Here is a 23,299-nt window from a genome sequence, read left to right on the forward strand (position 1 = left end):
CATTTGTAAAAATTAATTCCACTAAATTACTTGAATAAGCCACATATTATATTGGTTCTGAGTTAACATGACTGATCAGACTTTAATAATGATAGCTAACATTTTTGAGTGCTTTACATGTTCCACTAAATGCTAATTACCATACTGCTGTAAATAAATCCATCTGGATAGGAAACCAAGGCATTAACCTGCTCAAAATCACACACGAGTTCACATCCACACTCAGATTTACTTCTCTCAGCATCTGTATAGACATGCATATCCCAAACATAAAAAATATGAAAGAATGGAAGTACATTCTGGTTCTAAAAGCTTTATATGCATATCTATTCGTATTATAAAAGTACCAGAGGTTCAGATGTATCTGGATACTTTATAGTTTCTTACAACCTCATGGTATACTATATAACATTTCAAGTCAATTGTCTGGGGATTGTGCAGTGTCTTTATTATTCCTTGCCTATCAATGTTTCAATATGCAGCACTGAAATTATTGACTCCTGTGGAAGCAGGAGCAATGAAATGCTTGCTTACACAGCTATGAGCATGTAACTCCCAAAAGAATAGATGCAAATAATAAAATATAGAGATCACTACTTTATTTAAAATTTTAAGTAAATTAATTTCCTGAGTTAAAATTTTGCAACTACTAAATTAGCAATATTTAAGCACATGCACAGAATAGTCATGGCTGAAGCAAATCTGTTATACTCATATGTAGCTAAAAAATCTGCTTTTGACTTGGTCCTATTGCTTAAGGTAATTTCTTTTAAGAAAATAAAGCGATAGAACCAAAAATTATATGGGAATATTAGTTGCCAAAATGAAAACAATTTAAACAGTAATTGATACAATGTGATATCAACATAATGTAGTCATTTAAGTGAATGATTTAAAAATCGAATATAATATTTTTTAAAAAGCCACATGATTTTCATTTGCACAAAAATGGGCAAGCACTACAGGGTAATAACTAAAGGCAAAAACTAAAATATTTAAGTGTGAATAGTAGGATTATGAATTATGTTCCTTTGGGGACTTTTTGATTACTATTTTCTCAGTGCTTCAACAACTTTTAAGGAGACAAAGAGGGACAAGGAGAGCATCTTACCTCCCAATGATGAAAGTTAGATAAATACTGTAGTGCTCTTTTGGAGTTCCCGTCGTGGCACAGTGGTTAACGAATCCAACTAGGAACCATGAGGTTGCGGGTTCGGTCCCTGACCTTACTCGGTGGGTTAACGATCCGGCGTTGCCGTGAGCTGTGGTGTAGGTTGCAGATGCGGCTCGGATCCTGCGTTGCTGTGGCTCTGGCGTAGGCTGGTGGCTACAGCTCCAATTCGACCCCTAGCCTGGGAACCTCCATATGCCGAGGGAGCGGCCCAAAGAAATAGCAAAAAGACAAAACAAACAAACAAACAAAAAAAACCAAAAACAAACAAAAAAAAAACTGTAGTGCTCTTTTTAGGTACTTAAAATAAAAAATGTTTGCTCACCACAGAATAATTGACTGTTAAATAGTAGCCAAAATATAAGAACTTTTCAGGTAGCTGATTATAGTCAGTAAATCTGAAAAGAGGACTCCATACATTTTAAGAAAACTTTTGAAAATTATTTCTTTTCAGCAGCTCCAAGGGTGGTATCCTCATGCAGTTTTTTGCTGCTCTTGTATATTAACATGACAGACTGTTTTCTTTTGATAGAAAACAGAACCCAGTAGAACTGAGCAAAAAAGAAAATGTGCTGAAATTTTTAAGGCAAATTAGTCTTAAAATATTTGGGGGTTTTGTCATAGTACTTAATCTTTATGGCTTTCTGTGTTTATACACATGGATTAAATTTTTCACAACTCTTTATTTTTTCCATATTATTAAAAATTGAAAGTATGTTTCAGATAAGAAATAAACTTTGGATAAAAAATCTTACGATAAAAAAGACATTATCTTGTTACCTTTTTGCGAAATCAAAACTTCCAACCTCATCTACTCTACTCCCGCCACCAAGAAACAAAGATGAAAGCCTATCATCTGAAAATTTATCTGAGAACTGTACATTACCTTTCCAACTCAGCTGAAGGCTGAGGAGTTTGAAAGGGAAGCAAGAAAAAGTTCAAATGCCTCAATAAAAATCTGACTTGGCTCCAAATCTACTTGCTTAACCACCAATGCCCAAGTGTCTCTAGGGAAGCAAGGGCCATCTGTGGGAAATGAAAGGAGCATAATTTATAAACTTGAAAGATGTATTTCCCCACCATCTCTCCTCTTTCCAAAAAGGAGAAACATAAAGCAACACAAGTTTAATCCTGACAAATGAGCAGTCACTTTAGAATTAGGCAAAAAGAAATGAAAAGTAAAATCAAGTTGGCCATTTCTTTTCCCTAAACATTCCATATTAAAAATTCATGGAGAAACACTGGAGCACTTGACGGATATGCAATCTTCAGATGAAGCGTAGTTGACGTTCTGGCCTTATTCATTCTGAGAAGCAGTTGCGTGTGATAAAGTTTAATGCACGTGCTCTTTCTGTTCATTATGTTTTCTCATTAAAGACATACCGATAAATATTTATCAAATTAATTTATCTCTATTTGGAGGCATTTTATAGTGTCACCTGAATAAACAGAGTCAGCAGATCTGGGCGTGGATCTCAGTTCCACTTACCACTTGTGTGACCCTGGGCAAGCTCCAAACTTCAACAGACTAAGCTTTGAAACAGAGATGATGAGCACAGCAGCTCCCTCATTAAGATAAACCTCAAGGCTCTGAATTGTCAAACTTAATAGATAGTTCATTCAGAAAAAATTGAAGGGTTTACTATATACCAGTCACGTGTTTACCACAGGGATGAAGCAGTGAGTCCCTGACCTCACGGTGTGCATGAAGAGACATAAAAATCAAGTAAGAGGAGTGCCTGTCGTGGCTCAGTGGTTAATGAACCTGACTAGTATCCATAAGGATGTGGGCTTGATCCCTGGCCTCGCTCAGTGGGATAAGGATCCAGTGTTGCTGTGGCTGTGGCGTAGGCCAGCAGCTACAGCTCTGATTCAATCCCTAGCATGGGAACCTCCATATGTGGGGTGAGGTCCTAAAAACACACACACACACACACACACACACACACACACACACACGCGCGCGCACACACACACACACACACAAATCAAGTAAGAAATTAACACAGAATCTGATGGGTACGATAAATGCTCCAAGGGAATGTATATCAGGTTAAGTTATTGGTTGGAAGGGATGACTATTTTACGCAGAGGTGGGGGTCAAGGTAAGGCCTTTCTCACTACAAGTGACATTTGACGAGGAAACTAAATGAAGCAAGGGAGTGAGTCACTTGTGTCTCTGGCACCGCATATCTGCCTAATTTCTTTTAGGCAAGTTTTCATGTCTAAATGGGATACACAATTGTACAGGAAGCTACTATACAGAGAAAGAGGGAGTTTGAAAGAAGCCTGGGAAGTTAAGAGACTGGCGGGAAAATGTATAAGGGAGGATGGAAGACAACAGTGATAGTGAATATTTCTTTCCTTTTCTCTGGAGAGGTCTCACAGGTATCTTCTGGGTTTGATCATGAACACCCTTCCCTACAGGATCTTGGGTGGGAGGGAAGCGGGCACCTAGGTGGGCTCCTGAAGGGAGTGGGCTCCAGAGGAGGTATGGATATTGCTTTTTCACAGTCTTTTCTAGTGGGGCTACTAAACTTCAGACTCAGGAATAAACTGCATTGGAAAAGGGGAAAAGGAACCGAGTTAGGGTTACATGGGGCTCCTGGGCTGATTATCTTCTATTTCTCCATCTACAGTCCTTTTGAGATCTATGCACAGTCTGTGATTAACTTTGAAGTCTGTATAAGAGTCAGGCCAGGTGTAGCACACACCTAAACAAAGAAGGACTTTCAAAAAATGATGACTATGAGCCCTCGGGATAAACAGTGGGAGATGGATATTGCATAAGTAATTCTCTGAAAACTCTCTGAGGAACACTGGACTTAGGCAATGTAGGAAAAAAATGATTCATTGTTCTGCTAGGTCTTTTTTCCCCCTGGGGGTAAAAGAATCAAAATTCTTCTCTGGCAGTTCTAAGTTCAAAGACATTTACTTCTGATGACAGAGCACGTTAACCACTGTGTGTGAAAGCTGTTGCTCGTGTGCACTTGAATTACCAGCAGGAAAAGTCTGTGAATCCCAAATATTTTAGTAAACAAGCTCCTCTACATTTCAGCTTCTTAGGCTTTATGTATTACATAGTTCCACTAGTTTCCCAGTCTATCTAGATATTTTATGGGACAATGTCAGGAACTTGAAAAGCTTCCACTTCCGCACATGTGGTTGCCTCGCTCTAGTCTGTCGACCACTGACCACAGCTGCTCTGCACTTCCATCCTACCCTCCAGCCTCTCTGAGGGCTGCTGGGTAATAAAGCACATTTCTGGGTAGGGCAGGGATGATGCCTTGTTCACAGCTGTAGCCTAAACTCCCAGCACAGGGTTCGGTTCAGAGTAACTGCTTGATAAATATTTATTAAATGGATAAACTGGTGTCTGGAATCCTCTGTCTTAGATCCACAATGATCTTCTATCTTCTCTGAGAAGGGTCTGGGAGAGAAGGCAGGCAGGTATTTATTTACACAATACGGGTGTTGATTTTTATTTCCTCCCTTTTGGATAGGGTTACTGGACAGGCAGACAGAGAAAATGTGTTAAGCAAAGTATATTTGACCAAGTCTCTCAAGATGCAGAGAAATTGAGTCTGGACCCTAATTCATTTAACAATATTCATGGCTACTAAAAACTGAGCCCCAAAGGAACTAAGGATCAGCCAGGCATTAGCCTAGAGGACAGCATTTTGAGAGCTGGGCCTCATGGCTCATGTCTGCACTTGGACATTCTCTAGGCAGTGATTTTATTTTAATCTTTATCAATATCTTCAACTAAATCCAAAGAATAAAGGCTTTCTCAATGTGACATGAAATTCAAGGAGTTGGCAATTATGTTGGAAAACTGAATCAGGATTCAAAAGGACATGGATGATGGCTGTGGGCCAAATCTAACTTAACAAGTAGGTAGTGTTTCTAAGACATTTGCTGTGGAGGGAAACGGGACATTCTGCAGCTGCCATGAAGTCTCAGGGATACACGTAAATATCTATTCAAATTCAGATAGCAGGCCGAACAAGTACCAACTAGGGCAAAAGAGCAATGCCTGTGAAAAAGGACTGAGTTTTAACTGACCTCAACCCCAACTTGAATAGCGCTGATGACTGCCAAAAATAGCTAATGTGATTTTAGTCAATATTAAGAGAACTGTGCTATCTTTAGAAACCAACCAAGTATTTATGGAGCTTCTATTTGCATTGTTCATGGTGCTGTGTAGGGCAGAAATGTAACAGGCAGAAAATACCTGCTTTGAAGTCACTTTCTAGTCAGAGGAAGTTTAGCAATCAGAAAACAATGTAAGATACGTGATTTGACAGCCTATCAAGGAAATGACCCTTCCAAATGCCCAAACACCCCAAACCAAAACCGAAAACAAGAACAAAAAAAAAAAAAAAAATGGAAGTTTGAGTGCTTAGTCCACTGATATTTAGAGCTGTGGTCCAAAGTCATCCAAAACCTGCTGTAAATAAGGTATATGACTCTCTATAGGGACCAAGTCACAGGAATACATCTTAGAAAGGGTCTTTTTTGTTTGTTCGTTTTGTTTAGTTTTAAATAGGCTAGAGTTCACATCTCTGGAAAATTCAATTATGAGGATCCACTCATTCCTCAATAGGATCAAATAAATCAGATACTTCTGCACACAGTTAAGTGCTGAAGTATACAGGTCAATCCATGATGCTTGAGAAAAGAGGAGTCCACAGAAGAGGTCAGGGAAACAAGGTCCCCCACCCCCAACTCTCAATACGCCAGGGCAGATCTGTGGGCTCTGAGGACGTGGGGTCATGGAATAACCAGAGCCTGACAGGTGGAGAGGGGGAGAAACAGCTGCTTTTACATACGTCATACATATAACTGACCACCATACCCCCCCCCCCAAGTTGTAGAGCATTATGTCACTTTTGGCACCTACAGCGCAACACACACCAAAACAACAGCACGCTTCCTTCCCAGGGAGGTTCCCCTGCCTGGTATTCTTCCTCCGTGGTGCCTAGAAAGGCCAGAAAAAGTCATGCCAGCAAGCGGGGCCATGCCTCTCCAAGTGCATGGCCTCTGAGTTCAGCTGGCCCTTATGGCACACAGAATGTCAGCTGTTTCTGTGCTCCCAGCAGCTTTTCCAAACCTCCGCCTCTTCCCGATTTTCATCCATCTCGGGCATGACCTACCCACCTCACTTCTATTTCATAAAGCACATTTTTGCCCAGTTACTGCAATCCAGCTCAAATCTGTTCCAAGGACTGCCTGGCCTTCCTTTTCTACTGGAAGCCACCTCTCCTGTTCCAGGCCAGTCCCTTCATCTCTTTGTAGCTGTGATGCTGGTGACCCCCTCCTCAAACCCTCTACTACTTTCACCTCCAGATTCGGTTCCCTCCTCTCCAGCACGTTCCTCTGCCCACCTCTGCCACCCTCCCCACCCCACCCCATTCTGCCCGCAGGTCTGCTCTCAGTGTGACCCACCAGGCCCACCCTGCACAGGCTCTGCTCTCCACACCTCCATCCTCTGTCTGCACAAGCTCTTTATCTTCCTGGAGTGTCTGCACCAATGACGCACTTACTCTGGGGGGTCTGCTTGTCCTTCAACATCTTCAAAACTTTTTGAACAATTTCGTGATTCTCCCCCTAAGCTAAATGGACCTTCTCTCTGCTTCCCTCCTCCTAAAACCCTGAACAGGTCTTTTACTCTGGGTTCTCTCAAGCAATCACTGGTTTCCGTGTTTGTTTGTTTGTTTTGGTTTTTTTTTGTTTTTGTTTTTTAGGACCACACTGGCGACATACGGAGTGTGTCCCAGGCTAGGGGTTGAATCAGAGCTATAGCTGCTGGCCTACAATGCAGCCATGGCAATGCAGAATCTGAGCTGTGTCTGGGTCCTACACCACAGCTCAGGGCAATGCAGGATCCTTAACCCATTGAACGAGGTCAGGGACAGAACCCTCAACCTCATAGATACTAGTCGGCTTCGTTACCACTGAGCCATGACGGAAACTCCCTTACCATCTTTTAAAAGGCTTCTTGAAATAAGAGGCTGCATTGCTCCTTGCCATATCTGTGTGGGAAGGGCTCAATAAACATCTATCAAGTGAATGGATAAACTTCATGAGAGCAAAATATGATGCCAGCACCAAGGTCCTTGACTCAGGAGCTGTCCAAACAGTTGTGTGGATGCTGAAAGACCAGGCTGCCATGGGTAAAGGGTGTGGACCAAGGGACTTAATGCCCCTGCCAAGAGGAAGAGTCTATGATGTTATGATGATTCTGTACCAAGTAAGTCTTCTTTCTCATTACTTTTTTTAAAGACTAGAAATTAACAATGTTTAAAAAGACCATATAGTAAATTCAAAAGTGAACGGGTGGTATTATTTTGCCTTCTCTTTCTTAGCAGACATCAAAACACTTCGGTTACCTATTGTTTTGTGTTATGGTGACAGAGGTCACTGACTGATGAAGATCTAAACCAGCCTTGTGCTCTAGACATGTACACCTGGTCTCTGTTCCTCAGCAGATGGCCTCTGATTTTTTTTTTTTAACCATGACTACTACACCAAGCAGTTAGAAGAAACAGGATGATGACAAGAACAATTTTTTCTCTCCTTTGTGCAATTTTTAACAGGAAGCTATTCATGTTTAAGGCTTTTAAAAATACTAAGTCTTAACGGTGAGTGTGTGAAAGAAAATCACTTCATAGTTTCTGGCATGGTTGGCGGCATTAAAAGAGCTCTGGATGTTGAATGACATCACAGTTTTAAACCTTCCTGAGAGACTGTTATTTCCTCACTAATTCCCCTTAAGCAAAATATTTAAGATCAGTATGAAGTTAAGAGATTCCAGCTTTTTCTTCTGAGGATTACCTTTCATGGAAATGATAAAATGGAAAAATAATTACTCCCCAAAATCCAATAAAAAAGCCAAATCCTCCTAGAAAATCCAGAGATAGCATTACCCTTCGGTACCCTCCACTTATCAGGGGGGAGAGAAAGAAAACTTCCCTAGATCCATTCAAATATAAAAACATTCTTCGCGACATTGAATTTTATAAAATCCCATTGTTAAATACTTCCTCTCAAACTCCTGCCAAATGGGAGGATTACTGCTGAAACAGACAAGGAATATGTGACCTCCTCCTCCTCCCCTGATGAACATCAGGGTTACACTTTGGCCCATGTACAGATCTATTTTCTACAAAGGATGCAGCTTTTCAGAGATGTGAAGGATCTGGAATAAGAACACTGGCCCTCATCAACCCACTTCCTCTATTGGAAGGGAGTCTCCCAAATAGTCCTCAAAAGGAAACGCTGGGATGAAGTCACCCAGGTTTATAAAGTAACAGTAGCCGGATGATGGGATCGTCTGAAAAGTGATGCAAGGCACAGCGGTCAGACCCAAAGTTCACGGGGACTTTTCATAATGCAATTTTAGATAAATATTTGCACAGATGTACACACATATTTATTTGTTTTGCTTCAACTGGACTCATCCGAGTGCTGTTTTTTTTAAATATAAACAGTGGGAAACTGCCATAGTAATGACTAGTCAAAGACAGCAATTATTTGCAAGAGCTAAAAGTGTTCATTTAATAAAAAGTAGGAAGCTGTGTGGGAGAAAAAGGAGTGAAATTCTCTAGTAAGTGAGGCCAGTTGGAATTTAATAATTCACTTTGGCTATCATATTTGTTTAGTCAGCAGGCCAGCATTTTTGCTGGGCTGCGCAGTGCCAGGGATGGTCTTCACCTAAAACACCCAGCGTGTTAAGAGAGGGACTGTTTCTAGCCAAGCTGAATAAATACTACCACGGCAGCCCTGGATATATACTGTTCATTACATATCTCTGAGCATATGCGAAAAGTCCCGAAAGGATTCTCGTTAGTTCAACCATTAATCTGGCTGAGATGTCATCAGATTATTTGAAAGTGTGTTAGGAAGCAGTGTTTCAGCAGTGGCCTATGTGTCAGCAGAGAGATATGCTCCTATTATACAATATAAGACAGTCTCCAGACTATATTTTTAACATCTCCTTAGTAATATAAACAGAGATCAGGACATGGAAAGCTCTCTTTTTATGAAGCAATGTTTTTAACTCTTCAAGAATATTTTCCTCAGCACTCTTCATTGAAATTGACTTTCTTCTTTCAAAGGTGAAGAGATGCAAGAAGTGGAGTGATTATAGAGTGTGTATATGCTGCTATAGTAATCAAAGTGGATCACTTTGTAACTGATGCTCAGAATACTATAATTACGCCAACAGCTCAAATTTATAAAAAAAACTTGCCACCTATGGAAGGTCCATAAGGGAGGCCGGAATGCAAAGAAATGGAAAGTCTAAGAATATGCAGCTGCCCATATGTCTGCATTCATCTACTCACACAAATATCTTTGCTTCCTGTGCTTTTTCATGGGTTCTCTTGTGTTTGACTCTTAAACATAATTTAGTTAGCTGAATTAACACTTCACCAGAATGAACTCTGCATTAGTTAGCTGCGGTCACCTAGAGGCCACAGACCTGGTTTTTCATGGAGCAGATGGTCAGATACTGCCTAGCAGATATTTATCCTATGGTAAATATATGACAGACATGTTAGTGAAAGGTAATCTACATATTCTTTCAGGGGAGGAGAATTAGGTGTCTGGACAGAGAAACTTCATGAAGAAGCAGTCGGTCATAACCCTGTGCAATTAGAGTCTCAGGTACTTAGAGAAGCCAGCAGCCTGCACCTCAGACAGCTGGAGGGCAACCTGGTGGTCCCAGGATGGGAAGTGCCTTCCTGGTGGCACCTGGGGAGCTGGCCTTTTTATAGAGTGTACAAGAGGCAAGGGATCGCCTAGGAGAAATGGCTGAGGAAGACACGAAGCGCAAGTTTGAATTTAGGGCAATAGCAGATTGAGAGATGGAAAAATCCTCAAACTTGTACTAAAAGACCTGATCAAGGAGCCCCAATACTGACAGGGGGTGTGGAGTGGGGGGGAGGAGAAAATCAGCCAGAGTCAGTTCCCTCAGCCACAGGCATCTGTGGACTTGGTCAAGGCCCACCCTCCCCACCCCCACGCTGGAAGACTGAAAGTCAGCATTGGGGCACAATCAATTTGATGGATAGGAATTTTTCTTCCAAAAAAAAAAAATTTAGAAAATGGTGATGTGTTTTCCTCTAGCAGTTCTTCTAGTCCTTGCTGAAGAGAGCACCTGTGATGTAGAAAAATAACATCCTATGACAGCTACCTTTGTCAAAATAGCCTCTCCTTGTGCACACCTGCAGAGCCAGACTTCAGGGTCTCCTGGGCTAGGGACGGCTCAGGCCATCGTGATCTGAAGCATCCTGGGGCTGGAGAGGACACCAAGACGGCAGGAGACAAGGGCAGCATTAGACAGCCCTCTTTGAACAGAATATATAATTTCATTTAACAGCTGCGGAAGCTCATTAACTACGCTGGCATGAATGAGTCTTCACGACAAAAAGAAAGAAAAACGGCAGCCTATTTACAGATGCAGCAGAGCCGGCTCTTGTTTTCTAGCTTTCAAGGGAAACAAAACATTTCTGCATAATAACTTGATCCTATAATTCGACACTATTTCAGAGCCGAGCTTGCCACACACTTAAAGAGATACTTGTTTTTGCACATTTTCAGAACCTCTGCAGTGTTCCAGCCCAGTTTCCAACTGGCGAGCTGGTGACCAGCGCCCTCCTGACTCAAGCCGCCGCCCTACTCCTTCTGGTCCTAAGTTTGAGGAAAGTATAGCCCAGATACCTTCCACAAGTCTCCCAGCTTAAATTGGCCCTTCTTCCTTATGCAATAGCCGGCACCTTTTATTTTTACGTTAGGTTCCCTGCCGCTTACTGAATGACCTTGAGCAGGTCACTTAGCCTTGCTGTGCCTCAGTTTCTTCCTCTGTAATGGCACTGACCTCACAGTGCTCCTGTGAGCATTACACTGTCAGTACGAAGCACCTAAAACAATGCCCAGCACAGAGCACACTATAAACAAATATCAGGCTGTATTTCATTATTACAACAGCTACTTAAGGCGTCATTCAGCACTATTACTTATTTCACATACATGTTGTCAACTCCAAAATTGTTGGAGAGCACATACTAGCATCTAGGAGGAGCAGGGGGCATGCTAGAGCCTCTTCTCTCCCTCCTCCGTATCCCTCATCTGCCCAGACATAAGCACAAGGGAGATGCTGTATGGCCCCACCCCGGACACACAGAGGAGGGATGAGGCTGTTGCAGGTCACTGGGCTCAGCCGAAGATGCACTGGAAACGGGGCCATAGTATTTGCCTCATTGGGAAAAACTTTCTTACTCCCAAGAGTAGGCAGTAAGAGGTGCTCTGGAAGAGGTCCCTGTTTTTATTTCTCTTTCATGTTCTCAGATAGTCTTCCCTCTCCAGAATCTCTGGTACTAGAATGGCCCCATAGGGGGCTGTAGGCTGAAGGAGGGTGGGATAAAAGCTCCCTTCCTGCAGCCTGGTCCATAAACATTCTACAATGGGATTGGAGGGAGTGCCCTACTTAGTCACTTACTCTGTTTGTTTTTCCTTTATTTCGTACTGTTGACCCTTGAACAACACAGTGGTTAGGGATGCCAGGCAGTCGAAAATCCATTTGTAAGTTTTGATTCCCCCCAAACGTAATAACTAATAACCTTACTGATAACAGTTAATTAACACATATTTTGCATGTTACATGTGTTATATACTGTATCCTTACAATAAAGTAAGTTTAAAGGAAATACTATTATGAAAAGCATGAGAAAATATATTTACAGTGCTGTATTGTTTTTATTGATACTGTAAATTTGTATCAACTGTTTATAAGATGAATCATCTGTCAGTATCAACATCAATATTATATGACACCAAACACTGTAGATGTTACATGTATTACTAACACTAGACATCAAAAATGAAAAGATAATGTGAAAAAGAAATTTGTATTTATTTACAGGTATAAAGATTCACACATTGGTAACAAAGAAGTAGCAATATGATTGCTGTGTGGTAGCCTTGTGTAATTGATGCAACTGCCTCAGGGTAGCCTAGCTTATACACTAATGAATGCATCATCATTAAAACTTTTACAGTTGCAGTATTCCAGTCATATTAATAATACAGTATTGGAAACTTAAAAAAAAAATACTGATGACAAGCTGACATGCAGTTTCTCCATGCTGTACAGTAATGTAATTCTTTGAAAGCAGAATAACAAAGCAGTAAGAAAATGAACACATTGGAAACTTTATATTAAATATCACTCATCTTAAGCTTGCTAAGGACAGGCTGTCCACTTCAGTACAAGTCTTGCACACGATGGGTGACACAATCAACGATGGTGAGAACACACAGACGTCTGTGCATTCATTGCTGTACGATTCTTGGGTTTTCACACCAAGACACTCATACACTCACACCAGTTAAGTTTATCAACTGTACAGTACAACGACTATTGATGATTGAGTACGTGGAAGTGCGTCATCCTTGTTGTCTGCACATTGAGTAGACTGAGGAAAGGCAGGGGATGGCTTGTCTCAGGGTTGGCAGAAGATGGAAGGGGAACCAGGAGAGGCAGGCACACTTGGTGTCACTTTATGTAAACACATCATGACATTTGACTTTTTTGCTTTACATTTCTCTAAAAATTTTTCTGACCAGTACTGATCCTTCTTCCACTGTTCTCTTGGGTTTCAGTGCCCATATCATGGAAGGCCCTACTTTGGAAAAGTAGTCAAAAGCAGTCCTGAATCATCAGAACCCTCTACCGGACTATTAAGTTTGTTTCTAGCACTGGTTGGGATGCTCTCATCTCCATCAGGTTATGCTCTGTTGATTCTTCTGGTGTTTGTCTATTAGTTCTTGAATTTCTCCGAGATCCTTATTTTGAAACCCTTTGCCTTTTTTTTTTTTTTTAAAACCATATCTACAATCTCTTTTCTGATTTCCTTGATTGGGTCTGTGGTAAATCCTGTGAAGTCATGCACAATATCTGGACAGTATTCTCTTGTAGGGATGAATTGTTTGGAGCTTGATGGCTTTCACGGCTTTTTCTGTAACAACAATGGCATCTTCACTGGTGTAATCCTCCCAGACTTTAAGGAGGGTTGGGGTTCTCTAACATCTAGTTGACTATCCTTTCCATAGACTGCTGTGTGCAACGAGCCTTAAACCTCCGTATGATCCCCTGATCCAGGGGTTGAATTATTGACATTGTACTTGGGGGCTTGCCAAGATCACTTTGACACCTTCAGTGTTGAACTCATGGGGTTCTCGGTGGCTGGGGGTATTGCCCAATATGAAAGAACCTTTAAAGGTAGTCCCTTGCTGGCAAGGTACTGCCTGACTTCATGGACAAAGCACAAATGGAACCAATCCAGAAAGTGTTCTTGTCCAGGCCCTCTTGATGTACAACCAAAAGACGACAGCTGATGTTTGTCTTCTCCTTTTAAGGCTCAGAGGTCAGCAGCTTTATAGATAAGGGCATCCCTGATCATAAACCCAACTGCATTTGCATTAAACAGTAGAGTCAGCCTATCCCTTCCCGCCTTAAATCCTGGTGCTCACTTCTCTTCCTTACTAATAAATGTCCTTTGCGTTTTTTGTTTTTCCCAGAATAGGGCACCTTTGTCTGTATTAAAACCCTGTTCAGGTAGATGTCCTTTGTCCTCAGTGGTTTTCCTATGATGTCTGGGAACCTGTCTGCTACCTCTTGGTCAACAGAAGCTGCTTCTCCTGTTATTTTAACACTTTTTAAAGCCAAACTTCATTCTCAAGTTATCAAACCATCTTTGGCTGGCTTCAAATTCTCCAACTTTAAATCCTTCACCTTCCTTTTGCTTTAAGTTGTGGTATATGACTTTGCCTTTTTTGGATATTAGAGTCTATAAGCATGCCTTTCTTACAGTGATCCTATGCTCTCAGAAAAGATGCATTTCCAATGTAATAAAATGGTGCTGGTGTAGCTGTAGTGGGAACTACACCAATTTCCTTTGCTTTTCTTACGATGGTCCCTATGCTGGATTCATTCATCTTGAAATGTAAGCAACCACAGCTGCAAACCTCCATCTATGGTCTATATCTAGCAGTTCAACTTTTCCCTGTCATGTCATGACTTTTCTCTGTGCATTGGGAGCACATCCAGCCTCACAAGTAGCACTTCATATGGGTCCCACAGTGTTATTCAAGGTTCATGGTATTGCATTAAACACAATGGAAAATACACGAGAACCACAAGAGATCATTTTTTATTTTGATACACAATTTACTGGAAAGATGAGCTACGCATGCGTAGATAATTAGTCATGTGGCATTTTAAGCAGAAACATCCAACAATTGAGCTCAGTGCAACAGCAACAGGAGGTGACCCCAAAGTTAATTTTACGTTGTTATGATTGAACACTCTGAACATTCCTTTTTGTTGTTTACATGAGCGCAGATGGTGCCATGGACAGTCTGCAAGTATTTGCGTGCATTTTGATAAATCTTAACTTTTAAAATATATTGGTGTATATTTTATGGTAGTAACGATTAAATAAATTAGTATCTATATACATATGCAGACAGATTTTTCTTAATTTTTATCAATATTTTTAGGCTATGTTGTTCATATAAAAGTTTTTTCAAATTTTTGAAATCTGCAAAAAATTTTCAAAACATCTGGAAAAAAATCCATGTATAAGCGGACTCATGCAGTTCAAACCCATGTTGTTCAAGGGCCAACGGTATTTCCTATGAGACTTTTCAGGGATGGGTGGCCACTCTCAGGTGGGATTCAGGTAATCCTGGGTCTTTGGTCCACATGACATCCCACCCTAATTAGCAATCACAGGGATCAGATCTTTTTCAAGCTGTATCCTTTGACCACTATTCTTTATACTAGTAGGCATTCAATATTTATTGAAATGAGTTGCTATTCCTCATAAAAAAAGCTACCCACATTCTGGTAGGGTCAGTCACTATGATCAATGTCCTATCATCTAATTAAACTAAATTCAAAATTCAAAGAACACTTAATGAAAACAAGGACTAATCTAATGCTTATTAGTGAAATTAGAACTTGTCACTAAGACCTAACAGCCCAACACTGCTTGCTTGTTGCTTACCTGACTCTGTCTTGCTCACTCTAAACCAGAATGTCATAATTTTTGCCTGAGCCAACTTCTGCTCATTTGCACTTGCTGTTCTCTTTGCCTAGAATGCTTTTCTGCCCAGAATTTTGCATGCTGGGCTACTTCTCGCAATTTCCAGGACAAAGAAGGAGCCCAGAGCGTGAAGAAAAGGGAGTAATAAACTTTTTTTCTGCAGAAATGACATTAAGTATGAGACCCTAAAGTGTGAGTGCATATATGTGTATGTGGCTGTATGTGTGTGTTTTTTTGGTAGACATGGGTGAAATAAGAGTATTGAATCTATGCAGAGGGTAGGGCTAAGGCAAAGGCTTTGGGATGCAGAGGAGTAGAGAAAGGTGGTTTGAAGAATAAAAAGTCAATGTGGCTAGAGCTTAGAAAGCTGAGGAATAGCAGAAGACAGGGCCGGAGCCAAATCATAAAAACCCCCTGTAGAAGTTCCAAAGGAGGACAGAACCACATTGATGCATTTGTAGCTCTTTAGTGACATCTTAATCTCAGATATACTTTAATTATTCCTCATAAGAAGACAATCCTTCTGCCCTCACTGGTATTCTCCTACGCTTCCCTAACCTAAAGATAATCAGCAGTGCTAGGGGAAATGCTTTGGAAAGAAGGAGCTATCATGTCCAGATTCAGTGGATGAGTCTGCTCACCAGCCGCTGGTGTTTTCTGACCATAAACACAACCCTAACTTCTCCCAGCCCTACTCCTGGTGCTATCCCAGGTGTGAAACTGAATGAGCTTTTAAAAGTTGGCTTTAATTAACTATTAGCATATTATACACATTCAATGAGAATTACATTTGTACCAACAATCTCAATAGATTATTTTTTATACCAAAAAAAGATAAATTTTATTTCAGTACATTGCGTTTTGGCAAATAATTTATTTTAACAATAGCTTTAGATTTTCAGAATTTCTAATAACTCATGATGATTTATTTTTAATTATTCAGAGACTTAGGAGCAAGTTATAAGAAATCAATAACGGCACAGAGACTCAAACTAAAGAATAGAAAGATTAGAGTATTAGTTCAAGATATAGCTGAACATTATTCTTATTCTTTCTATGAACAAACAGTGTTCAAATTTCCTAATTTCTTAATCAATATGTCAGAACTTATTTTAAGTAAAATGCTTATTTACTGGGGTATGAGAGTAGAATGGTAATTGGGAAAAGACAACCACATATCTGATATGGCCAAGAAGGTCAGTGAGAGTATATGAAAAAGAGTAAGTTCCAAAATTAAATTTCCCAGATGGGTTTTCCATAGTTGAAATATTGTAATCCCAAAGATACTTTTAATCAAACACGATTATTAAACAGTAAGGAATTACGTACACTTCATTTAACCAGGTCAATAGTGTTTCTATTCATTAATCACATCCTGCAAATCAGTGTATTTCTATGCTGGGAATCCTGACTGCAGGTACCCCTCTTTCATGGCACTGACCACTCATTTACATACTTTACAGCAGGCATTTCTTTAGCTTTTACATTCATTTTCCTTCACTGGGATAAGCATTTGCTCTTCTTAAGAGTTGAACTCTCTAGTTAAAAAACAATGAATCCAAAATTTAGGAAAGGAAGTTCAGTCCCTGAAAGGACACACTGAGGCTAACATGCTTGTAACACATTATCACACTGTGTAATGTTGTGTGTTTTCCAATACTCCTTCCAGTAAGGTACTGAATATCCTGAGAGCTCCTGCTGTCATTTTTGAGTGGAGAGCTGGGGAGAGCTTCTGATTTTACTCAGAGTTGTTAGGGTACCTGAAAGAGTTCATTCATTTCTCCCACCACGTGGGACCCTGAAGCCTTTGGGGACAGTAAGTTCACGTTGAGTGTTTGTGCTGATGAATTCCCAACCTACTTTGTTTTAATTTACATTAAAAAGCCTCTACTCTCAAAGTACTGCATCATTAAGTTTATACAATAATTAGATATACAAATCTGGAAAGGCATGTTGAGTATCACTTGGCAACATTAACTTCCCCACTACATTCACACTGGAGATTTCAAAGTGCATATTAGCGAGAGGTATTGGTTCCTGCATAACAGAAGAAGTCAATGAAAGAATATTTAATTCACTGATTATTATTTTTAGTACATCCAGAGGACGTGATTTTTTTTTTTTTCATTTTACTTACTGGCTTCTTGCCATTGAGAGGAATAAAAATTAAAGGGAAAAACAATAATCAGTAAAACCCCAATCTCTTAAATGATTTAACAGCTTAGCTCGTGTACCAGACAACCACAATACAGGCCAGCAAACACAGCTTCCACCTCTATTTAGAATACATACTCTGACATAGTACTAGATGAAGAAAGTCCGCTTCACTAAGAACTGTCTTTAAGATTCAATGCGAATTCAAGAATTAAGAAAAATAAATAATTTTTGGTTACTCTTCTTTTTTTTTGCTTTTTAGGGCGGCAAGTGCAGCATATGGAAGTTTCCAAGCTAGTGGTCAAATCAGAGCTGTAGCTGCCAGCCTGAGCCAGAGCAATGCAGGATCCAAGCCATGACTGTGACCACAGCTCTCGGCAACGCCGGATCCCCCACTGAGCGAGGCCAGGGATTGAACCAGCACCCTCTGGATAGTAGTTGCGTTCATCACCACTGAGACACGATGGGAACTCCCTTTTTGGTTACTCTTCTAATATAGAAAAACAACTGGCATCTTTGCATTATTATTATTAAGCCACTTCAAACCAACACCACTCAAGAAAGATTTCCTTCCCCCAAAGGTAATTTAGCTACAGCTTTAGCGGAAGAAAAAAAGGCAATTCTGACAGCAATCTGGTCAGGTGGGGTGGAGTTTCAGAGTACTGACCCATATAGGGCAGCTTTCTGAGCAATGTGGTAGCCACAAGTGTCTGCGCCCCTGGTTTTAGTTTTTCTTTGGTTTAGGAAAGGTTCCCCACATGTGTAACATTTACAGATAGCATCACTACAAAATGGAGTGCAGGTTCAAATCTGAGTTTTGTTTTGTTTCCTTTTTAGGACCACACTTGCAGCATATGGAAATTCCTGGCTAGGGGTTAAATCGGAGGTGCAGCTGCCAGCCTATGCCACAGCCACAGCCACACCAGATCTGAGCTGTGTCTATGACCTACAGTGCAGCTCACAGCAATGCCAGAGCATCAACCCACTAAGCGAGGCCTGGTAACAAACCTGTATCTTCATGGATTCTAGTTGGGTTCCTAACCTGCTGAGCCACAAGGGGAACTTCCAGTGTTATCTTTTTTTTAACATTACAAACTTCATAGCAACATAGTGATATTTATCCAGCATATATTGTGACAGTGTTTTATTCTCCATAATTTACCTACTTTGGGCCATTTCGAGAATTTTACTTTCTAGATCATATATGATATTTTATTATGCTGATATGAATATGAAAATTAAATACATAGGTTGATGAAAACATGTATGAAAGCAAAATAGCAATACAGAATTCCTATTTATGCCAAATATTAATTTATCCTAAGTGCATAACTTTGTCTAGGTAGTTGTAGAAATGTAATACTGTAAAATTTTAAAGTTGGATATTTTTGTGACATTAAAAAAAAAAACAAACCTGGATGCAGTTTTTTTTTGAAGGGCCGCACCTGTGGCATATGGAGGTTCCCAGGCTAGGGGTCGAATCGGAGCTATAGCTGCCAGCCTATACCACAGCCTATACCTATACCACAGTCATAGCAACGCCAGATCCAAGCCATGTCTGAGACCTACACCACAGCTCACAGCAACATCGGATCTTTAACCCACTGAGAGGCCAGGGATCGAACTGCGTCCTCATGGATGCTAGTCAGATTTGTTTCTGCTGAGCCACGACAGGAACTCCTACACCCAGATCTATTCCAAATATAATAAATAGCATGCTTCTGATATTATCTTAACATAACATTTTAGATTGTTACTATGGAAATAGGGGGCACATGGCACACTAAATAATAGGCTTTAGTTTCAGAACTACCCAGAAGGTTTTCTGGAGGTTTGTAGTTGTTGGTTTAAGAATATTTAAGAAGTCTGTAATTTTTACATACTAAACTATTTCAAGAAATAATTACTTAAATGAAGGACATAACCACATAAAAGGTGGGAAATGGAAAATCTGGAGGGCAGTGAGGTGAGGCAGGGAAAGCGAGATGACAAGGCTGGGGTGCTTACAGAAAGTGAAGGTCAAAGAACCAGGGAGTGTTCACCCATTTCTCCAAAGGTACAGTCACCTACCTGGGGACTAGTTCCCTGGGACACAACTAAATTATTCGCCTGAAGTGTTTTAAGTTTACCTATTAAAAACAGGCCACATTCTCCATTCCACACCCCAGGGGCCCAGCATGGAGAGCCCTGCCTCTCTTGCCCTTTCTCAGTGGCATCTACTGACCTCTCAGGCCAGCATGACTGATGGGTTTTTTCACTTAAAGGTTTTATGCATGAGGACAACTTAAGGGCATTTCCAGACAAAGCTCTCTCCATCGCAGTTCATTAGAATGTTCAACTGTTAGTTTGGCCAAATTTTAAATTGTGGCACGGTCACACTGCTTCAAGAATACATCGACGTCACCAAAGGGCACGGGCACTAAACAGGGAACAGAAACTATAGTTTCTATATTACTTGACAATACTGCATGTGTAGGATGTGTAGGAGATACTGTGTTTTAGAGGGCAAAGGATGCCACCTTCATCTCCTTTTAAAGTGTTTTGTTTCTACACTTTAAGTGTCTCGTATTAAACCAATCTGCTGTAAGACAGATACGGATTTAGAAAAAAGACAAGTTACAAGTTAGGTCCCTCACAGAGACTCATAACAGGAAATTTAAACATCTTAGGTTGCCTTCATCTATTTAGGATAGCATTTGATTCATTTATTATTTTTAAGAGATATATGCTATTACATAAAGCAAAGTTAACAATTCATTTGAATAGAGATGGTATCAACACATCCCTAAAATACTATTCTCCTCAGCTAAAACAAGAAAAGATCTTTCAAATTGAGTTAGTTGAGTCAAAATTAGTTTATTTTAGGCATGTAATTAAATTAAAAACTACTTTATTACTTAAAGATTGAAGCTATAAAAAATAAGAGGTTTAATCCAAATAATGTGAAAGTGAATTAATATTCATTCTGGCTTTTATGTTTTTTTCCTTTTCAAGTAATTTAGATTTGTTAATAGAAGTATTTGCAAATGGCTGTAAAAAACAAAACAAAACAAAAAAACAAACCTCTGATTTTGGAGTTCCCATTGTGGCTCAGCGGGCTAAGAGCCCGACTAGCGTCCATGAGGATATATGGGTTTGACCCCTGGCCTTGCTCAGTGGGTTAAAGGATCCCATGTTGCTGTGGCTGTGGTGCAGCCCTCAGCTGCAGCTCCGATTCAACCCCTAGCCTGGGAACTTCCATTTGCCGCAGCTGAGGCCATTTAAAAAAAAACCAAAAAACAAAAACCCTCTTATTTCGAAATTACAGGTAAATATAAATAGCAGGACAAAACAAATCTCTTTGGAGAATGATTCGTGGAAATACTGCCCTAGAACACTTTTTTCCTAAGAAGAAAAATACTTTAATACATTTCCTCACTTCTCTAGAGGATAGTTGGACTTTTTCTTTTCTTTTCTTTTGATATTGCAAAATCTTCTCCAGCGCTGCTAAAAATGTAGAGATGGTGTAAAAGTCAGTGAATCTATGCCATTCTCACCAAGCTTTGGGAGCACACATCCCAGGGAGGGTGAGGTGTCCAGCGGGGCTAAGGAGACCACTGCTCCTACGGCAGCTCCTGATGCGGGAGGCAGTCGGCGGCTGCAAACATCCGACTGAAAGCCCGTCTTCAGCCTCACAGCTTCCAGTCGAGGATGTTTACAGCCGCTCACTGTCGCAGGGACACTTGTTGCTGTCTGGTTACCCTGGAGAAGGGTCCCTGAGATGGACAGGCCGCAGTTCTGCACAACAGTCTCCTCCAAAACCAGAAATATTCTAGAGAATGTCTCAGATTCAAAACCCAGGGCTTCATGTGTGTCTCTTATTCATCTACCTGATTCCTACAAAATTCTGTGACAATCTAAGACAGCATATGCCAACGGCATTCATCCATCACCATGAGCGACAAACACCACTCAGGCAATGGCAGGGTTACTTACTAGGACTCCCACATGCATTACGTAATCAAAATCTTCTGAGTGAACGTGACAAGACATACAAATTAAATTATGCTAACAAGAAAAAGTGCACACTTAACATTAAACTCTACATTTAAGTGACCTTAGACTCTCAACGAAAATATAAAAGGACTATTTCAAACACTGTAAATTCTGACCAAAAAAGACTTACATACTGCTTTTATTTATCACTTTTGCTCTGAAGTTTGCTCCTGGAGACAACTTGTACAGTCAGCTGGTTTTTGAAAGAGTAAGCAACAAATTCAGGAGAGAAATAGAAGGAAAAGCAAAGGTCTGTAACAGGAACATATCAGTTTGTGGATCAAAGTTTCCCACTGGAAAAACACAGAACCCATCACTTGCGACAGGGTGACGTACATTAACTCCAGATCTGAATGTTTTGAATTCCACTCCCATTCTCTTATGAAAATAAATGAGGAAAACTGAAGGGTAATAAGTTCTATCAGTCACTGCTTTCCTGAAGTAATTCAAAACCCTTCCTTGCCTGGTGAAAGATTAAGCTGATACAGAGAAGTGGGTGTGCCTCTCCCTGAGATTTGTTTTTAGATGATGTTTCCATAAGGTTCTTAAGTTGCTCTGTTCGTGATACCAAACCCCAAACAAAAACAAAATCCACACAAATAGCATCTTGTTTACTGAAACAAACAAACGTGAAGAGCTCCATAAACCACTTTTCAAAGCAAAGGGTAACTCTACCCCATTAAGGTTAAGAAAGTTAATCTTTGAGGCAGCAGGTGAAAACAAGGCGAATTATGTTGTGGCCTTTCTCTTTATTAACTAAGGACTTTGAACTATTAAAACTTCCTAGGGAACCACATTTTCTCAATGGGTCAAGTCACATAGGGGAACAAAGCAAACTTTATCAGTGCTGTGCAATTCTGCATTCCAGAAATTCTTAGTACTTGGCATTCATGTACCACTGCAGACGAGGGCTTGAGTTGGTTCACCAAACTCAGTCACAGCTTTCAACCTTGTGAACTCCCTACCACAACACCCCCTTCTTATGACTTGGTCACAAATAGACAGGCAGGGTACTCTTTAATTAAAACAGATGAATACCAAGCCTTACACCCTATGAAGACATTGTATAGCAGTAACTGTTTACTAAAAGAAAATATTTTTACTCCCATAAATTTTTCTCCAAGTGACAGACCCCCTACTCCCCTTGGAAATCTTACCACTTTTCAATAATAGCTTTAAATTAAAAGTGACTAGTACCATCCAGGCAAACAAGTTCACCCAACAACTTGGTGCATATTGAAAAGGATAATAAACCTTTGCACAGCTTTGAAAATCCAGCCTTTGCTCAGTGCTCTCTATGAGGAAACGTTTAAAAATTCGCCATATTTAAGCATGAAAGACCGTCAGGTATTAGTTATAAGGGTTCATAAGTGGAAGGACATTTAATAGGTATCAATAGAGAACTTCATGACCTGTATATACCAGCATCCTTTTTTAGCAAGATACCAGCTAGAGGAAATCTGTGTGAAAGTAAAGTAAAGCAGATTTATCTCAACAAGGTGCTAAACAATTTTGCCAGTTTCCTTGAGATTCAGTTATTTGTTTAAACTATTTGCTTGTTTGCTGGTCATTGAGAAGTACTGATTCCATTTGGAACGGCAATTCTTAAAATGAGAGGGTGACAGCAGGATGATCAGGACAGATTCTTCTGATCCCACATACCTGGCCTGCCTCTTACCCCATCCACCCTGTAATTCTTATTTGGAGTGGGGGAGGGTGCTGAGTGTATTTAGCAAAAACTGTAAAATGATTCTACTACACCTTCCTGGTAGAGAACCACTAATCTAGAAAGACGGAACTAAACAAATTTGCTCAAGACTAAATA

At 40.3% G+C, this 23,299-nt stretch overlaps 1 protein-coding gene and 1 non-coding gene across 2 annotated transcripts in view; both read right to left on the reverse strand.

Moving 5' to 3' along the window:
* The window catches only part of LOC102157778 (uncharacterized), a 67,528-nt gene that overhangs the window by 29,948 nt on the left and 14,281 nt on the right, over positions 1-23,299 (reverse strand). The window lies entirely within an intron of this gene.
* MIR30A (microRNA mir-30a) lies at positions 21,052-21,158 on the reverse strand. The gene has a single exon (NR_038519.1). It is a non-coding gene; the product is annotated as a microRNA mir-30a (primary transcript).

This window comes from Sus scrofa, chromosome 1 (genome assembly GCF_054392235.1).
Source record: "Sus scrofa isolate SSC_HxYL_T2T_F1_AM1 chromosome 1, Sscrofa_HxYL_maternal_Yorkshire_Landrace_v2.0, whole genome shotgun sequence".
In the NCBI taxonomy this organism is placed as follows: Eukaryota; Metazoa; Chordata; class Mammalia; order Artiodactyla; family Suidae; genus Sus; species Sus scrofa.